The sequence below is a fragment of the Hemitrygon akajei genome, chromosome 27 (assembly GCF_048418815.1).
Source record: "Hemitrygon akajei chromosome 27, sHemAka1.3, whole genome shotgun sequence".
NCBI classification, from domain to species: Eukaryota; Metazoa; Chordata; class Chondrichthyes; order Myliobatiformes; family Dasyatidae; genus Hemitrygon; species Hemitrygon akajei.
In genome coordinates, this window is record NC_133150.1 from 28,730,723 (window position 1) to 28,748,592 (window position 17,870).

General features: G+C 42.9%; 1 protein-coding gene across 2 annotated transcripts in view; it reads left to right on the top strand.

Moving 5' to 3' along the window:
* Positions 1-17,870, top strand: part of foxp4 (forkhead box P4) — a 395,709-nt gene that overhangs the window by 128,770 nt on the left and 249,069 nt on the right. The window lies entirely within an intron of this gene.

Here is a 17,870-nt window from a genome sequence, read left to right on the forward strand (position 1 = left end):
CTCCTGTACCTTCTTCCTGATGGCAGCAGTGAGAAGAGGCCATGGCCTGGATGATGGGGCTCTTTGATGATGGATGCTGCTTTCCTGCAACAGTGCTCCGTGTAGATGGGGAGGACTTTTCCTTAATGGATTGGACTGTATCCACTACCGTGTGTGGGCTTTTCCATTCAAGGGTATTGGTGTTTCCATACCAAGCCATGAGGCAACCAGTCAATATATTCTCCACCATACATCTACAGACGTTTGTCCAAATTTTAATCTATGTATAAAAGCTATATATTATGTTTTTATATTTATTGTGTTTATTATTATTATTATTATTATTATTATTATTATTATTATTATTATTATTATTATTGTGTTCTTTATCATTTGTGTTCCTTTCTGTGCTGCATCAAATCCAGAGTAACAATTATTTTGTTCTCCTTTATATTTGCATACTGGAAACAACATTAAACAATCTTGAAACTTGAATCCCTATTTTGGGTGCAAGGAGCATTTTTAGCCCAGCTCTTTAGGTGTGGCTGAGAATTAACATTTCTCAGAACAACATGTAATATTCTCTCTGGGGAATGCTCCAGAAAAGATAATCAAACAGGGATGACATCACTCTGTGTCCGCCTAGTGTGGGAATTATGTTGGATATACAAGGGTGATTCCAAAGTAGCAAACTCGGGTTGAATTTTCAGAGGTACAGATTGAATGAGCATTGCTGGCAATTATGTTCAATACCTAGAGAACAACACAATGTATCTGATTTCCTAGGTCCATATGTTTCACACCATAAATTATTTGAAGTGCTCCATTCAACATTACTGAGAAACATTTCTAATCTAATATCCACTGTGCCTCCAGTCACCCTAGTGGAAACACAACAAGTTGTTTGCCAACATCCCACCCTTTTCTATCAAAGGCTTACAAGTAGAGCTCATTATGTTTAACTGCGTGATGTAAGTAATGAGAATGTGAGACCTGGTCACAATGGGTCTGAAGATGGTACATTTTGTGTTACTTCATAACTTTCTCTGGTGATTAGATTCCATCTGAGAACTGCCAAGAGCATTTATCTTACAAGGGCGTATGTTAAGTTATATTTGTGGATGACACTAATGTTGGCTGTGTTGTGGTTAGTGAGGGAGGTTGCCTAAGGCCACAGTAAGATATAGCTCAGCTGGAAAGATAGGCAAAACATTGGGAAATGGACACATACAAAATGCTGGAGGAATTCAGCAGGTCAGGCAACATCTATGGAAAGGAATAATGAGTCGACATTTTGGACTGAGAACCCCTCTGCAACTTTACGTGACACTGGTTAGACCACGTTGAGATTATTCTGGCAGCTCTGATCACGTTATAGGAAGAATGTGCAAGAAAGCATGGCAGAGCATCTGCTTCCTTAGGAGTTTGTGGAGATTAGGCAGGACATCTAAAACTTGACAAACTTCTGTAGATGCGTAGTGGAGAGTATATTGACTGGCTGAATCATGGCCTAGGATGGAAACGCCAATGCCCTTGAGTGTAAAATCCTACAAAAATTAGTGGATATGGCTGAGTCCATCATGGGTAAAGCCCTCCCACCTATTGGGCACAACTACATGAAACACTATTGCAGGAAAGCAGCATCCATCGCCAGAGACCCCCATCACCCAGGACATGCTCTCTTTTTGCTGCTGCCATCAGAAGGTACAAGAGCCTTGGGACTTGTCTCACCAGATTCAGAAATATCTACTACCCCTCGACCATCAGGCTCTTGAACCAAACTTCACTCGACTTCACTTGTTCCATCATTGAAATGCTTCCACAACAGACTCACTTTCAAGGGCTTTTCAAATTGCTCTCGATTGCTTATTTATTTATTATTATTATTTTGTCTTTTTGCCTTTGCACATTGTTGTTTTCTTCACTCTGGTTGAACACCTTAGTTGGGTGGGTTTTCATTGATTCTGATATAGTCATTATTCTATACATTTGTTGAGTATGCCCACAAGAAAATGAATCTCAGGGTTGTATACAGTTACATATATGTACTTTCATATTAAATTTACTTTGAACTTTGAATGTGGTTTTGCTGGAGAGAATGTCAAGGGGATTCATCAGGATGTTGCCTGGATTGGAAAAACATAGAAACATAGAAAGCCTGCAGCACAGTACAGGCCCTTCGGCCCACAAAGCTGTGCCGAACATGTCCTTACTTGAGAAATTACCTAGGATTACCCATAGCCCTCTATTTTTCTGAGCTCCATTTACCTGTCCAGGAGTCTCTTAAGAGACCCTATTGTATCTGCCTCCACCACTGTCGCCGTGAGCCCACTCTACGCACTCACCACTCTCTGCGTAAAAAAAAACTTACTCTTGATAGCTCCTACTTCCAAGCACCTTAAAACTGTGCCCTCTCATGCTAGCCATTTCAGCCCTGGGAAAAAGGCCTCTGACTATCCACACGATCAATGCCTCTCATCATCTTATACACCTCTATCAGGTCACCTCTCATCCTGCGTCAAACTTCAGGAGTGGGGAGAGATTGAATAGGCTGGGTTTATTTTTCCTGAAGTGCTGGTGGGTGGCTGAAGGGCGACCTGATTGAGATACATAAAACTATAAGGGGCAGGAGTAGAGTAGATAGTCGGAATTCTTATCCCAAAAAAGAGGTTTAAGATGAGGTGGAGTTTTAAAGACTAAAGAAAGTTTTTATACAGAGAGTGATTGATACCTGGAACTCACTCACTGCCAGAGAAGTTGGTGGAAGCTTAGTCAATCGCTACATTTAAGAGGCATTTAGGCAGACACCTAAATAAAGGTAAAGAAAGATATGGACCTAATGCTAGCAAATGGGATTATTATAGATGGTTAAAAAGCGCAGCAGGGACATAATAGGCCAAAGGGCCTGTTTCTGTACCAAGTCATTTCCTCCCCAGGCCTTCCCCAATCCTAAAGTGCTCTTTAGTTCAGTCACTATAGTTTTGAAATGTCCTCAATATTTTTCATTGAGATAAACAACTCAATAAAGAATCTTACAGAGGGAAACTCCCCAGGCCTTCTTCACATAGAGATCTTTAGAATCAGTCCTAATTTTAAAAAATGGGACTTTAGTTCCTCATTCCATCACTGTCACAAATCCAAAGGCAGAAACTGCAGATGCTGTAAAAATGAAATAAAAACAAAAATAAAGCTGGAATTTTTTCATCAGGCTTTGAGACATCTCTGGACAAAGGAGGAGATTCAGCTGTTCTGACAATAGGTCATTGGTCTGAAAATGTTCTCTCCTGAGATGCTGAAGATCTGCTGAGTATTTCCAAGATTCTCCATTAGTGTCGCTGGCTGGCACCAGCCTTGATACTTAAGTCTATCGTGGAGTTGAGCTCATACCACTTGTTCCAGGGTCATATTCCCGATTTTCCTTATCTATTAGTACACAAAGAATAGGGCCTGTGTGGCACAATGTATTTGGTACGCAGCTACCCTTCCCCCATGTTAACAGAATTCGATCTAATTTATCTTCTGTAAACTCACATCCAGCAGAAACTGAAAAGATTGTGTATTTTATTCCTGAATCAGAACAGCCATCAAATTCATTGCACTCTCATCCATGCCACCAAATTGGAAGTGAAAGAAATTTTTGAGGTAAAAGGGCAATTTTCCATCTCAACCATAGCATCAGCCATTCCACTCAGAGAGAATCATTTACTTCAAAGAAGAACTCTTTATTCATGTGGACAAATCTAGTCCACCTTCATTTTATGTTTTACTTCTTTCCGTTCTTGAGGCCTTTCAGAAAGGTCTTGTGGCTCCTCCTGGTGTTCTAGTCATCAGGGAAGGTTCAAGGTTCTCTGATTAACAGCCCTCAAGCCATATAGCCAAAAAGATTAACTGGCAGTTATCACATTGCCTTCTGCTAGGATTTTGCGATGTACAACTGGCTATAGCTTTTCACTGTATCACAACAGTGACAGCACTTCAATATATACTGTAAATGCTTTTGAGAAGTCATGAGGCTGAAAAAAGGCACCATGTAAATGCAGGTGATGTACTTTAGCATTTCCAGTGCCATTTTCATCTTTGTGCAGGATCTAATTCATGCCAGTACTTCTCCGAGTGCCAAAATACCATTTGCATTAACACAGTAACCCCAGTCGAGTGCACGGCCTTTCACTTCAGCCCACGTGTCTGCCTTCTTTTTATTTCACAGACAGCCAGAGTATAACCTCTGTTTCTTTTATGAAACTGTTGGGCTCAAAGCCAGTAACCAAACGAACTGAAATTCTTGCTGGGTGCCAGGCTGTGTGGTCTAGACAGGCCAACATGTGCTGCAGATCTGTTACTAGTTACTGGATGGACAATTAGGTCTGTTTTATTTTAATTTTCACCTTCAAATTTCACCTTTAGCTTGCTTAAGTTAATGCTATCATTTGGTTAGTAGATTTTAGTCTAGCCGTATTGAAAAGCTCCCTCATGAATGGGTTCATTCTAAAGGCACTGTTCAGAAAAAGATTGATTGTTGAAGAATGAAGGTAGAAAGTGTTGGAGCTTTGTTACAGATTGCTAATATCAAAAATAATAGGCCAGCACACGTTTTAGAGGGTTCAGTGGCATGGTAAACTGGTGCAGAAGTGACACTATAAGAAGATGCATAGGCTAGTACTCTTGATGATGAGACCAGATCGAATCTTCATCTGATGTCACCAAAAACACGACATGGTCTTGTGTCTCACTTGTAGCTGCTAGGAGCTTGCTATGAACAAATTGCCTCTGGGTTTTGCCAATAAAACAAAGAAGGGGCAATTCACAGTAGATTTACTTCATAGTTTAAAAAAAAGTAGGGAAACCCTAAGAATATAACAGTTCTGCAGAAGTTTGAACTATTATTTATTTATGTGAGGCCTGTTTTAATGCGCAGTAACAAATAATAGAAAAATAACCCGCAGATTCTGGAAATCAGAGATAAATACGTAAAATGGCATAAACACTCAGCAGGACAGTCAGTATATGTGGAAAGAGAAACAGCATTTCAGATGCACAACTCTATCAGATTTACTTCAGAATTCTAACAAAGATATGGAACCAAAAACATTGACTGTTTCTCTTTCCATTAATGCAGCCTGAACTTCTGAGTAAATTAAGCATTTTCCGTTTTTAGTCACAGACAATAGTCATGTCAGGGGCGTGAAGCATTATCTACCAAAGTTTTCCAGTCATTTCTGGTCAGATTGAACCTACAGACAGGAGCTTATATCCCATGCATCCTCAGGATTCCCTTTCAGCTTGTACTTGCAAAAGTCCCTGTGTTGAAAGTTTCAATTATCAGCTGCAGATGACCAAACTGGAGACATTTCCAGGTGGGCATTTGGGATCAAGGGTGACTGTGTTTTAACCATGCCATCACTGGCACCAGCCTATCCACCATCGAGGACAAATAGACAGAAAGCTGCCGGGGAAAAAGCCTAGCAATATCATGAAGGATCCCACCCACCCTGTTTATGAGCTGCTATCCCATTCCCATCAAGGAAGGGGCTATACAGCATCCGTGCCAGGACCACCAGGCTCAAAACCAGTTATTTCCCTCAAGCTGTCCACCCATTAACCCACCCCATACCACAACGTACACATCGCCTCACATCACTTTATCTACATACAATCGGACTATGCTGCGTTTATGCTGGTGGCGTAGTGGCATCAGCGTCTGACTTCAGAGCAAAGGCTCCTGAGTTCGAATCCAGCCGACTCCAAAAAAAAAACCTGGAGAGGGATGGGCTCTGCCATGTTTCAGATGCCCAAGACACGCCGTACGATGAGCAATCACCAAAAAGATCGGTGCAAAAAGCTTGTCATGATGGCGCCCCGATGACTCCACCAGGAGTTAAGGGCATGCACGCACACACAATCAGACTATGTATATAGCAGTAATTTGTACATCGTGTTTTGTAGGATTGCTTTTATATTTTTTCTGCTCATTTGTTTATTATATTTTTTTAATGTTTCATTGGATCTAGAGTAGCAATGTTTTTTTCTTCCTTACACTCGTGTACGGAAAAATGACAATGAGCAACGTTGAATCTTGAATTAGTGGGATTATTACTTCTTGGGTTAAAAAAGTGTAAGTACAAAAATCTAGAAGCCGGAGTACTGAAATCTAGGCTGTAATCTCAGTATCACAGTTCTGGCTGAGTGCTGTATAATTGACGGTGCTCTCTTTTGGTGGGAGACTAAATTATGGGCCAGCTGCCCTCTCAAGCACATGTGAAAGTTCACATCGGCCTATTTTGAAGATGTTGTACGTGGTATTATTAAAAATAGTTGATTTTGTTGTGTTTGTCACTTTGTTCGGGTTTTCCTCGATTGTAAGAGTTCTTACAAGAGCAATTACTTAGCTGTAAAGACTACTGTGATGTTCTGAGCACTTAAAAGTGCTTTATAAATATGAGTCTTTCTTTCCTGGATGGTTGCATAGGATTTAGGAGTATCATAAGGAAATGGGTTGGTGAGATTAAAGGAAATGGGCAGAAGGCTGCCTATTTATCAAACAGGAACTGACTTGTTGGGCCTAATAACCTTTTCCTCTTCCAAAAGGTTCATTAGTAATCCATCGATTGGTTTTTTTGTATTTTGTTAGATTGTCCAGAGCTAACTGAGTTAGAAAATTGCATTAATGAAAGTGACATTTTCAAAACACATAAATGCAGTGTAGCTAAATTGTAAAACCATCAAAATTCTAGCAAGTTTCTTGGGAGGCACCTATGAAAGCAGGCCTTATTTCCTCTCTCACATGCAATGATAGGGAAAAAATTGGAAAGGAGCAAGCCTTTTTCTTTGTTTGTGCTAAGGATTAAAGGGAAGATGGGGAAAATAGTCTTTGCCTAAAGGTGGTAGGGGTCTGAAGCTCATTGCCTGAAGCCACCATTGCATTTAAACAGTACATGGTTGTGGTTTTGAAGACTCGTTACTTTGCACAGCTACAGATCCAACGTTGGAAATTGGGATTAAGTTTATAGTTCTTTTTCAACTGTACAAACTTAACAAGCAGAATGGTTTCCTTCAATGTCATAATTTTTCTCTTATTTTATATACTTCTAGAGTTCTTCTATAGTTCAATAACTTTTGTTTTTGAGCCAGTAGAACTAGCAACAATCTGGAACCACACTTGAGTACTGCTGCGCAAGAAGGAGGTTAGCTTTTTTGTCACGGGTACACCAAAACACAGTGAAATGCGTTGTTTGCATCGAATCAAATCAGCGAAGTTTGCGCAAGTGTCGCCATGTTTCTGCAGCCAACGTTATGTGCCCACAACTCACTAACCCAAGGGTATGGTCTTTAGAATGTGGGTGGAAGCTGGAGCAGCTGCGCAAAACCTCTACGGTCACGGGAAGAACATACATCCTTAGAGACAGCGGTAGGAATCGAACACCAATCTTACAGCTGGCGCTGTAAAGCATTACGCTAACCGCTACGCTACTGCACCACCCAAAAGAAACTAGCTTGGTTTGTCACATGCATATCAAAACACAGAAACATACACTGAAATGCATCGTTTTACCTCAGTGACCAACACGTTCCGAGGAGATGCTGGGGGCAGCCTGCAAATGTTGCCACGTTGCTGGTGCCAACAGAGCATGCCCGCAACACATTAGCCCTCCTAACTGTAAGACTTTGCAATGTGTAAGGGAACAGGAGTGCCCGGAAGAATCCCAAGTGGTCACGGGGAGAACGTACAAACTCACAGACAATGGCGGGAATCGAACCCCGATCGCTGATTTCTGGTGCTCTGAGGTGATTGCATTAACTGTTGCACTGCCACACACAATACAAGGTTCCCTTTATAGTCAGTCAATCCCCAGGCTTTCAAGGGGGAACATGCAGCCTTGACCCCAACCCCTCCACCCCCATTCCTGACTGCAATCCAAACTGCACATCTTGATTTGCATCTGGAGAGACGCCCATTCGGCAGAATTTTGAAAGGTTACCGGGTCCAGAGGCCTGCCTGTTCCGTGAGACCCATTACCCATCAAGCTGCCTTACCGCGAGCCGCCCTGAGCCGTCTGGGTTATTTTTCAATGTAGGTTGTTTTCTTTTAAATTGAGCCATTAAAGGAATGTGTAGGCTTTAAAAAAAAATAAGCAAGTAACAAATCATTTGATGCCTTTGAGAAGTATGACATGTAGCTCTTTGATGGATGATTCAAAATCATGTAAGACATCAAATATCCCAAGTAGTGAGGAGACAGCGAGTGCACTTGGATCTATAGTCAGGTCAGATAAACAGTCTGTGTGTACGTGTACATTATTAAAGAGCCTCTGTCAGACACAGTTTATATTAACTGGCTTGTTAAGATGTCTTGTGTGCCTAGATATCTGACTTTATGCTGCAATTGAGGACAGCACCCAGAGATATTTGAGAACTGATTGAAACTTTGAACAAAAGCAGTGTGAGTGGCTGGTCCTTTGAAGAGGCTCCTGTCAGATCTGATTCTTGTTGTTTTTTCGCTTACTGCTGCCTGTGGAGCAGCCGTTGTTGTCCTGCCATTACAGTTTAATCAAAGCCATTCTCAGTTGTCAGGGCTACTGTGTTTTATGTAGGCACCCCCCTCCCCCCCCACTTGCACCCCCAGAACAGTGCAGCGCCTCAGTGATGGCATGCCCTGCTTGCTGCGGGAGTGAGGAGCACCTCACACTCACAGTGACAAATGTCTCCGTGATGCTGGGCTGAAATTCAAGGGGAGAACGATGAATACTGATCCCAAAGGGAAGATAAGGTAGAGGATGCATTAAAGCTTCACGTAAAGTCGTATGTCTCAGTGGAGCACCTCAAAGACGGACTATCGCTGTGTATATGGATGGGTGAATCTCTGGAATTCATTGCCACAGGCGGCTATGGAGGTCAAGTCATAGTGTATATTTAAAGAGAAGGTTGATAGGTTCTTGATTAGTGAGGGAGACAAAAGATATGGGGAGAATGACAGGAGAGTGGGGTTGAGAGGAATAATAGATCAGCCATGATGGAATGGCGAAGTAGACTAGATAGGCTGATTGCTCCTATATCTTATAGTCTTATGGTATGGTCATAAGGCATCAATTCCAATGGTGTGAAAAAGATGGGTGGATTTGAGGAACAGAGACAGAAAATTCTATACAAGATAAGGATATTAGAGCAACGTGGGGAATTTAAGGGTTAGCAAGAATGGGGACTCAACACAAGGAGGAGATTTGGAGGGTCTGGGGAACTGTGATCCGGTGAAGATCATTGAGGATAACATTGCTCGGCAAATGGGTGAGAGAGAACACAGCATGGTGTAGGTGAGCTCGTGGAGACTGGAGGATGTGTGCCTGGTCAGGAGTGTTTTGGAGTATTGAGTCTGGAAGTGAGAAAAACATGGGTGAAGCTTCCAGCACGTGCAGATGAGCTGAGGCCGGGTTGGAGATGGGCAATGTTAAGGAGATGGGAAATATTGAGAATGGAGAGCACAAACGTCAGTGACTGTGCTATGTCACCAGGCCGAAGCACACCATCATCTCAGATTATAGCTTCCATAGATAATAGACTCCTTGGCATAGATATTAACTGCAGTGGGGATAGATTGAAGATATTTGAATCCCTCTCAATTACTTAATGAAATACCTCGGCCTATGTACATGAAAGATCTCTGTGTGTCGTTATCTTGTATTCACTGAGGTTTTTCCTATACTCTGAAGGTCAGCAGACATCAGGTCAGCTCCAGGATTGTGTTGGATTAAGACAGGAAATGAACTGAAACTTTGTCCCTTTATTGCCCTCCACCGCTTTGAGTCATTCCATCATTTTCTGCTTTTATTTCAGACTTCCAGGCTCAACAGTTTCCATTTTCCAGACTGTATATTGTTAAAGTCTGCACATATGCAGGAGAGGCAGTCAAGGCTGACTAACTGAATGCTCTTCTGAACACCACTGTTGTACCACATGGATAGTTGAGTTCCTTTCACCTTCCTGTCAACTTGAACCGGTCTGGCCTCGAACCTCTCTCATTAACAAGGCATCTGCGCCCACAGAGCTGCTGCTCCCTGGATGTTTTTTTTTGTTTTCACAACACTATTTTATTTCTGGAGACGGTGCATTAAAATCCCAAGAGATCAGCAGTTTCTGAGATACTCAAACCGCCCCCTCTGGCACCAACAATCATTCCACGGTCAAAGTCACTTAGATCACATTTCTCCCCCATTCTGATCTTCCGTCTGAACAACAACTGAACCTCTTGACCAGGTTAGCATGCCTTTGTACTGCCACGCGATTGGCTGATTAGATATTTGCATTAACGAGCAGGTGCACCTGATAGAGTGCACACTGGGTGTGTGTGTGAGGTTCAGGTCTGGTCAGGTATCACAAAAAGATAAGGTCTTGTGATCAGGACAAAACGGGCAGGGCCTACTCTTCATCAGTGAATGCACTACAGCTATTTTGAGCTTGGCTACATAACCCAAGCCCAACAGGATCCAATCATGTGTGTCAAGTTTTGGGCAGCTCAGGTCAGTTTCAAATGCTGGCCCTTCACAAGTTTCTGTTCTCTAGCCCAGCAGCCAATAGTAAGGCCCTGAACTGAGACTAGCCAACTCAGAGAAGCCAGGAAGAACTGCATGGTTAATGCACCTTTTATGTCATCGGGGAGCCTTAAAGTACTTCATGGATAATGAATTAGTTTTGAAGTGCAGCCAATTTGCATGCCGCATATTCCCACATGTAACAAATATGTGTATGGCTGGATCATCTGTTTTTCAGTGATGTTGGCTGCGGGATAAATATTAGTCAGGATTCCTTCCCCGAGATAGTGCCATGAGATCTGTAACACTCAGTAATGTTTAAAACTTTGGGGAAAGATGTGTCCTTTCAAGGTGCCATTGCAGCAGTACAGTGCTCCCTATTTACTTAACATTGGAGTAGAGATTGAGCCCATACTACTCCAGTTCTGAGTCCCTGCTGAACTTCAATTTACTCTGATTTTACTACCCTGACTCGCCGAAAACAGCAGCGAGCGGAGTGCAGTGGAGGGGCTTCCATCCTTAGCATGTGAAAATGCTGGAAAGATAATGGAATTGTCTAATTATTCCCTGGGGCATCAGAACTTTTCAAAGTTCAAAAGAGATTTAGAGGGGGAACAGAGTGGTGCAGGAAAATCTTAAAGTGATCAAAAAACAATAAAATAAACTTTTACATGAAAAGATATTCAGCTTTATAACGCAGGCTGAGTTGATTCCTTGCACGGCTGTTGTAAGCTTTGAAGTGAATTGTGTCTTGCAGAGATTCTTAGCATACTGCCCGGGGTCGCTTGCAAATCCCTGAATGCTATTCAATATTTTCTTTACAGACTAGGTGTCAGGAAAAAAAAGCATTCTTCCTCTCCCTCCCCCTCCAACAATCTTTGCTTAGCTCCTGCCGACCTCTATAAATTGCAGTCAGCTTTGAATGTTTTTGAAAGAAACAGGGAAGGGGACAGAGTGAGTGGGGCTGTTAGCAAAGAACACAACAGCTGAATCTTGATGTCGATAAAGTGTTTTACTGCGGAGACTACGGAGCCAGCGGCAGTGGCCTCCCGAGGAATGTGGCTTGTCTGCCTCTCCTCTCCCTCCTTCACCCGTCCCACCCCCCCTCCTCCCTCACAAGATGGGTATCTGTTGCCATCTGTTGCCATCCAGTTGTAAGCACTACTTCAACTTACCATGATAAATGAGGTGTCTGGGGAATGGTGGCAGGAATCTGGAGAGGGGGAAAATGCGGAGGGAAGGATAGAACGTCTGAGAGAAAGTGTTTTAGTTTATTAATTAAAGTGCTTCTCGGTGCTACCCTGTCACTTTTGAATCCACATGTTTACATCGGCCTAGAACTAAAAGAAAGCCTTGTATTTATACAGGACATAACCAGGTTTCTGAGGGGCACCGCAGGCACTTCATATGCAATCAGTTACTGTGAAGTGCAGAGTTGTTATGTATGATAATCCTGGACAGATAATAAGATTGTACAAGTGACAGTTCATCTCTGTACAGGGTTAGGTGAGGGTAGGTGTGAAGACCACTTCCAAAAACAAAGCCTTAGGATCTTTTGATGGAAAACAGGACAAATTTTGCATCACGCCTGATTCCAGCCCCGTGCTAAATGTCAGATCCAAACACCCATCCTTAGTTCAGCCAGTGAGATGAGAATCACGGAGCACGCTCAAGCCCACAGCAGTGAATTTGACCGCATGAGTAAAAGCCATCGAGCCAAGGCTGACGCAGAAACTTTTGCCATCTGTGTGTTCAATTATTCCGTGCTGTGGAACTTCATTTTCCACTGGCTGACGTGTGATGGGTGAGAGACTCCACAGCAAACAACCAGCTGATCTGCCTTACGGATGCAGAAGGGGATCGATGCATGTGCTCAGCACAGTCGGCAGCACTTAGAAACTGGACCACGTGGAACAATGCTTTGTTGGGAGAATTTAGGATCTACTGCACAGAGTCAGCAACTTTACCTTTTGGCTCCTTCACTATTAGATGCATTAACCCCAAAGAAACCTTCCTGAGTTCAGAAGTATCTGCCTGAATGCTTCTGCCATGGACAATGTAACCAACAATGCACCCTCACCACACAGGTGGAGGTCTGCCTGAGAGTTATTTGCCTATTACCAAGTCGCAGCAGAGAGGCAGGAGTTGGGAACTCATCTGAGATATACTCCCTTAGGGATCCCTACAGCAGTCCCACTCTAACCCTCACTGCCAACCATTCTCAATCAACCAACTGACAAGCTACCTGACCCATTACCAATTCCGGTACCTTTCTCCAGAGCAAACCTGCCTTTGACTACCAATCCTTAAGTGCTTTTCCCAGTCCTTCACCTCCTCAAAGATTCATTTTATCTTCAAAGTATTCATGTAGAGTACAACTCTGATATTTGCTACTCCAGATAGCCATTAAATACAGGAAGACCATGGGTGTTATTGAAAGAATAGACATCAACTCTCCCCGCCACCCCCAGCACAAAAAAAGAAGAGAAACAAAACCCGCAGACTGCAAAATCCCCCCCGCAGAAAAAATCAGCAACGATAACAATCCCTGATCCCCTCACTCGCAAAAAGAACAGACACATTAGCACCAAACCCCAACACCCCCTACACACAAAATATTAACAGATCACTGACCCGCCAATCGTCCACAAGAAAGAAAACACTGACTGAAGGAAACCAAAATACAGTCCAATGATCGCAGAAATCTCAGAACATCGGGAACATCTTTTTGTCTGCATCTTTTCGTCTTAACTTCCCAGCATCAACGCCCTTAGATTCTTGCTCTCTGGTTACACGGCTGATCCTCAATCTATGCGGGCTGGTGTTCTCCAGCTGCTCGTGGATCCCTGGATGCTGAACCCTCTTATCAGGCCTCAGCCTCCAAAGGGTCTCTCCCTCACTGGCTTTGAAGTGGGTTTGTCTGATACCTTTTAGATTTTCAGCAACAGTGAAGAATGCATAGGAAAGGGCGTTCCATCGGTCTGGGCACCTTGAGCCTCAGGCACTACTGAATTATGTGCTGATGGGTTCTAAAACAAGTATTCATCAGCCCACCATGCACTGATCATTTCACCAATGCCATTTAGTTTGATCGCAGCTGTGCATGTTGCATGCCAAGCAGAGGTTTACAGGCGATAATGCCCCCATCTTTGAATCCCGCATTAAAGCATATACAAGGGACTGGAGCACATAATCTGGGATAGTTAGCCCTCCTGCTGGTGTTCTGTCCTCTTCGAAGTGCCACCTTTCAGATGAAAGGTTAACTGAATGACCTATCTGGTATGTTAGTGGATGTCAAAGGTTGCATCTCAATATTTTGAAGAAAGGACAGGTTTTCACTGTGCCCTTACTAATATTTCCCCTGAACCACAGCACAATAAATAGATGATTGGATGACTACTGTTGGTGAGAGTTTGCACCAAGTGAATTGGTGCTAGATTTTCCATAGTGCAGGAGTGATCCCAATTCAAAATTAAAATGTTTGGGTAAGTTTTAGAATCATAGCGAAGTACAGGCCCTTCAGACTGTCCAGTCTGTGCCAAGCCATTTAAGCTGGCTACTCCCATCGACCTGCATTGGGACTATAGCCCTCTGTATCGTTACCATCCATGTACCTATCCAAACTTCACTGAAACATTGAAATTGATCTCGCATGCACCACTTGCACTGGCAGCTGATTTCACACTCTCACGACCCTTTGGCTGAAGAAGTTCCTCCTCAAACTTCTCACCATTCACCCTTGACACTTGACCTCTTGTTGTAGACCTACCCAACCCCAGTGAAAAAATCCTGCTTGCATTTACGCTATCTATGCCGCTCATAATTTTGTATACCTCTATCAAATCTCCTCTCACTCTTCTATGTTTCAAGGCATTAAGTCCCAACCTATTCAATCTTTCCATATAACTCAGGTCCTCCAGACCTGGCAACATCCTTGTAAATTTTCTCTGTACTCTTTCAACCTTATTTACATCTTTTCTGCGGGGTGTTGACTAAAATTGCACACAGTACTCCAAACTAGGCCTCGCCAATGTCTTATACAACTTCTCCATAATATCCCATCTCCTGTACTCAATACTTTGATTTCCATAAAAGTATTGATGTGCAGAAGATCATAAGATCATAAGGCATATGAGCAGAATTAGGCCATTAAGTCAGATGCAATATAAATTTAAGTACTTTAGCCAGTTAACTCTTCCTTTCTCCCAAGCCTACGTAACTTTGAGGTCACTAAGTTCAATGGTAGCATTGTAATTACAAAGCAATAATCGTTATGTATACCTCATGTCACTGAACCCTTTACTTCCAGCCCTCATCAGCATGAGACTGCACACCCCAACCCCATCACATCCTATTGCAAGGTCACAAACGCTATATTTAAGTATAGTCTTTGCAGGCAATCAGGTCACGTGAGATCAGCTAATTCTTAATTATGGCTAATTAGGGTGGCGCGGTTAGTGTAAAATTATTACAGCTTCATTTCCATTGCTGTCTTTAATAAGTTTATCTGTTCTCTCCAAGACCATGTGAGTTTCCTCTGGGTGCTGTGATTTCCTTTCACATTCCAAAGATGTACGGTTATGGTTAGGGAGTTGTGGGAATGCTGTCTTGGTGCCAGATGCACGTCAACACTTATGGGCTGCCTAGCGCAATCCTCGCTCTTTGGATTTGATGGAAAAGATGCATTTCACTGTCTGTTCTGAAGTACATGTGACAAATAAAGATCATCTTTATCTTAAATCTTTCTTTTACAATTCTGGGCACAGTCCAAGGCGTGGTATGTGGCATACAAGTGTACTAAAGCATATCCTTTCCCAAGAAACAAACAACGAACGGTTGACACCATTTTGCACAAGATTGCTTCTTATATGTTTGCATTTTCCAACCCCTTTTTCATAAGGATGAAATATTGAAGGTGCTACGAAAGGCTCTTTTTGATTAGCATTGGGGTTGAAATTTGTCCTTGGTCACATGTGTTACAGGCACATTGCAACTGCATCTGCATATCCTTCTCCACTTCATGTAGATGGATCTGAATTCTGGAAGCAGGGTACAACGTACACACAACAATATATTGTGCATGTGTAGCACGTGAGCAAGAATGGATTTCCATTGTGCTGTCTGCAGCTGCCCCTCTCTCTCTCAATGAGCTTCCAACAACAGCAAGAGACTGGTGCCGCGTAATCGGAGATTAAGCCTGTGTTCAAACTAAGCACCAGTTCTCCCCCCCTCCCGACCCAACCTCCACCACCCACCACCAACCCCCAACTTTACGAGCAGCAGTTGCTGTTAATGGATGGAACAACTAAATTCCATGCCGGCAGCTCGGACACAGTCTGTGTCCAATACAGTGGCCCCCTAACCAAAGGAAAACAAATGCCAAGAAATAATTGTCTTCAGCTACGGTTTAACAAGGGTCACAGCAAGGGAAAGGTCAAGCAGAGTGGCAAGGGTTGCCTAGCATCCAAGAGCTGTCACTGTGGAAATAACTCCAAGACGGCCAGTGTTATTTGCATTGTTTCAATGCTTCTGTAAATTCCAGGATTTTTATTTATTTTGTTGCCGTTGAAGGTCTGGCTAGGATCTGATTTCCTTTGCAAAGTAATGTCTCTGTTTCAATGCCGGGTTGTACAAGCTTTCTCACTCCCTCTTCAACCCCCTGACTCCAACCCTCCCACCCTCACCACCCCTTCCCCCATGCCCCTAACCCTCTCCACCAAGGATCTCAGCTCAGAGTCAGCCTCAGCAAACCAGAGACCTGGTCTTAACATTGACCCTGCACACAGTCAGAATGTGTGAAGTCAATGAGAGAGGAGGGACATTAGTTAGTGTGATAGCTGTTTCTCAGCTTCTGATAGATAGATAGATAGAGATAGATAGATACTTTATTCATCCCCATGGGGAAATTCAACTTTTTTCCAATGTCCCATACACTTGTTGTAGCAAAACTAATTACATACAATACTTAACTCAGTAAAAAATATGATATGCATCTAAATCACTATCTCAAAAAGCATTAATAATAGCTTTTAAAAAGTTCTTAAGTCCTGGCGGTAGAATTGTAAAGCCTAATGGCATTGGGGAGTATTGACCTCTTCATCCTGTCTGAGGAGCATTGCATCGATAGTAACCTGTCGCTGAAACTGCTTCTCTGTCTCTGGATGGTGCTATGTAGAGGATGTTCAGAGTTATCCATAATTGACCGTAGCCTACTCAGCGCCCTTCGCTCAGCTACCGATGTTAAACTCTCCAGTACTTTGCCCACGACAGAGCCCGCCTTCCTTACCAGCTTATTAAGACGTGAGGCGTCCCTCTTCTTAATGCTTCCTCCCCAACACGCCACCACAAAGAAGAGGGCGCTCTCCACAACTGACCTATAGAACATCTTCAGCATCTCACTACAGACATTGAATGACGCCAACCTTCTAAGGAAGTACAGTCGACTCTGTGCCTTCCTGCACAAGGCATCTGTGTTGGCAGTCCAGTCTAGCTTCTCGTCTAACTGTACTCCCAGATACTTGTAGGTCTTAACCTGCTCCACACATTCTCCATTAATGATCACTGGCTCCATATGAGGCCTAGATCTCCATATGATGGCGTGATACAAATGGACAGTTACCATAGATGCAAAGATCTTGAAAGATTTGTTGGATCGAATGAAATTTACAAAGATTGAGAGGCCATAACTGGGAGAAGCAAAGGATTTGGAAACAAGAATGAGCCTTTTCAAATTTAGGCATTACTGTACTTAGGGTCACAACTAAGCACACAAAGTTATGAAAAGTATAGACAGGGTAAATGCAAGCAGGCTTTTCCCACTGAGGCTGGGTGAGACTACAACCAAAGGTCATAAGTTAAGGGTGAAAGGTGAAATATTTAAGGAGAACCTGGGAGGGAACTTCTTCACTCAGAGGGTAGTGTGAAAGTAGAACGAACTGCCAGTGGAGGTGGTGGATGTGGGTTGGATTGCAATAGTTAAGAGAAGTGTGGATAAGTACATGGATGGGAGAAGTATGGAGGGATCTGGTTTGGGTGTGAGTCAATGGGGCTAGGCAGCATAACAGTTTGGCATGAAGTAGATAGGCCAAAGGGCCTGTTTCTGTGCTGTAGTCTTGTAGTCTATGCTCTATAATTTCACCAAGCCTAAAGTTGATAAGCGAATGGAAATTAGGATACATTCCAATACATATGTTGATTATTAACCCACACATGACACATTACAATGAGCTTTGTATCTGTGTTTGTTTAGCTAAAGTTCTCAAGTCAGGTCAAATCACTTTTTATTGTCATTTCGACCATAACTGCTGGTACAGTACACAGTAAAAATGAGACAACGTTTTATCAGGACCACGGTGTTACATGAAACAGTAC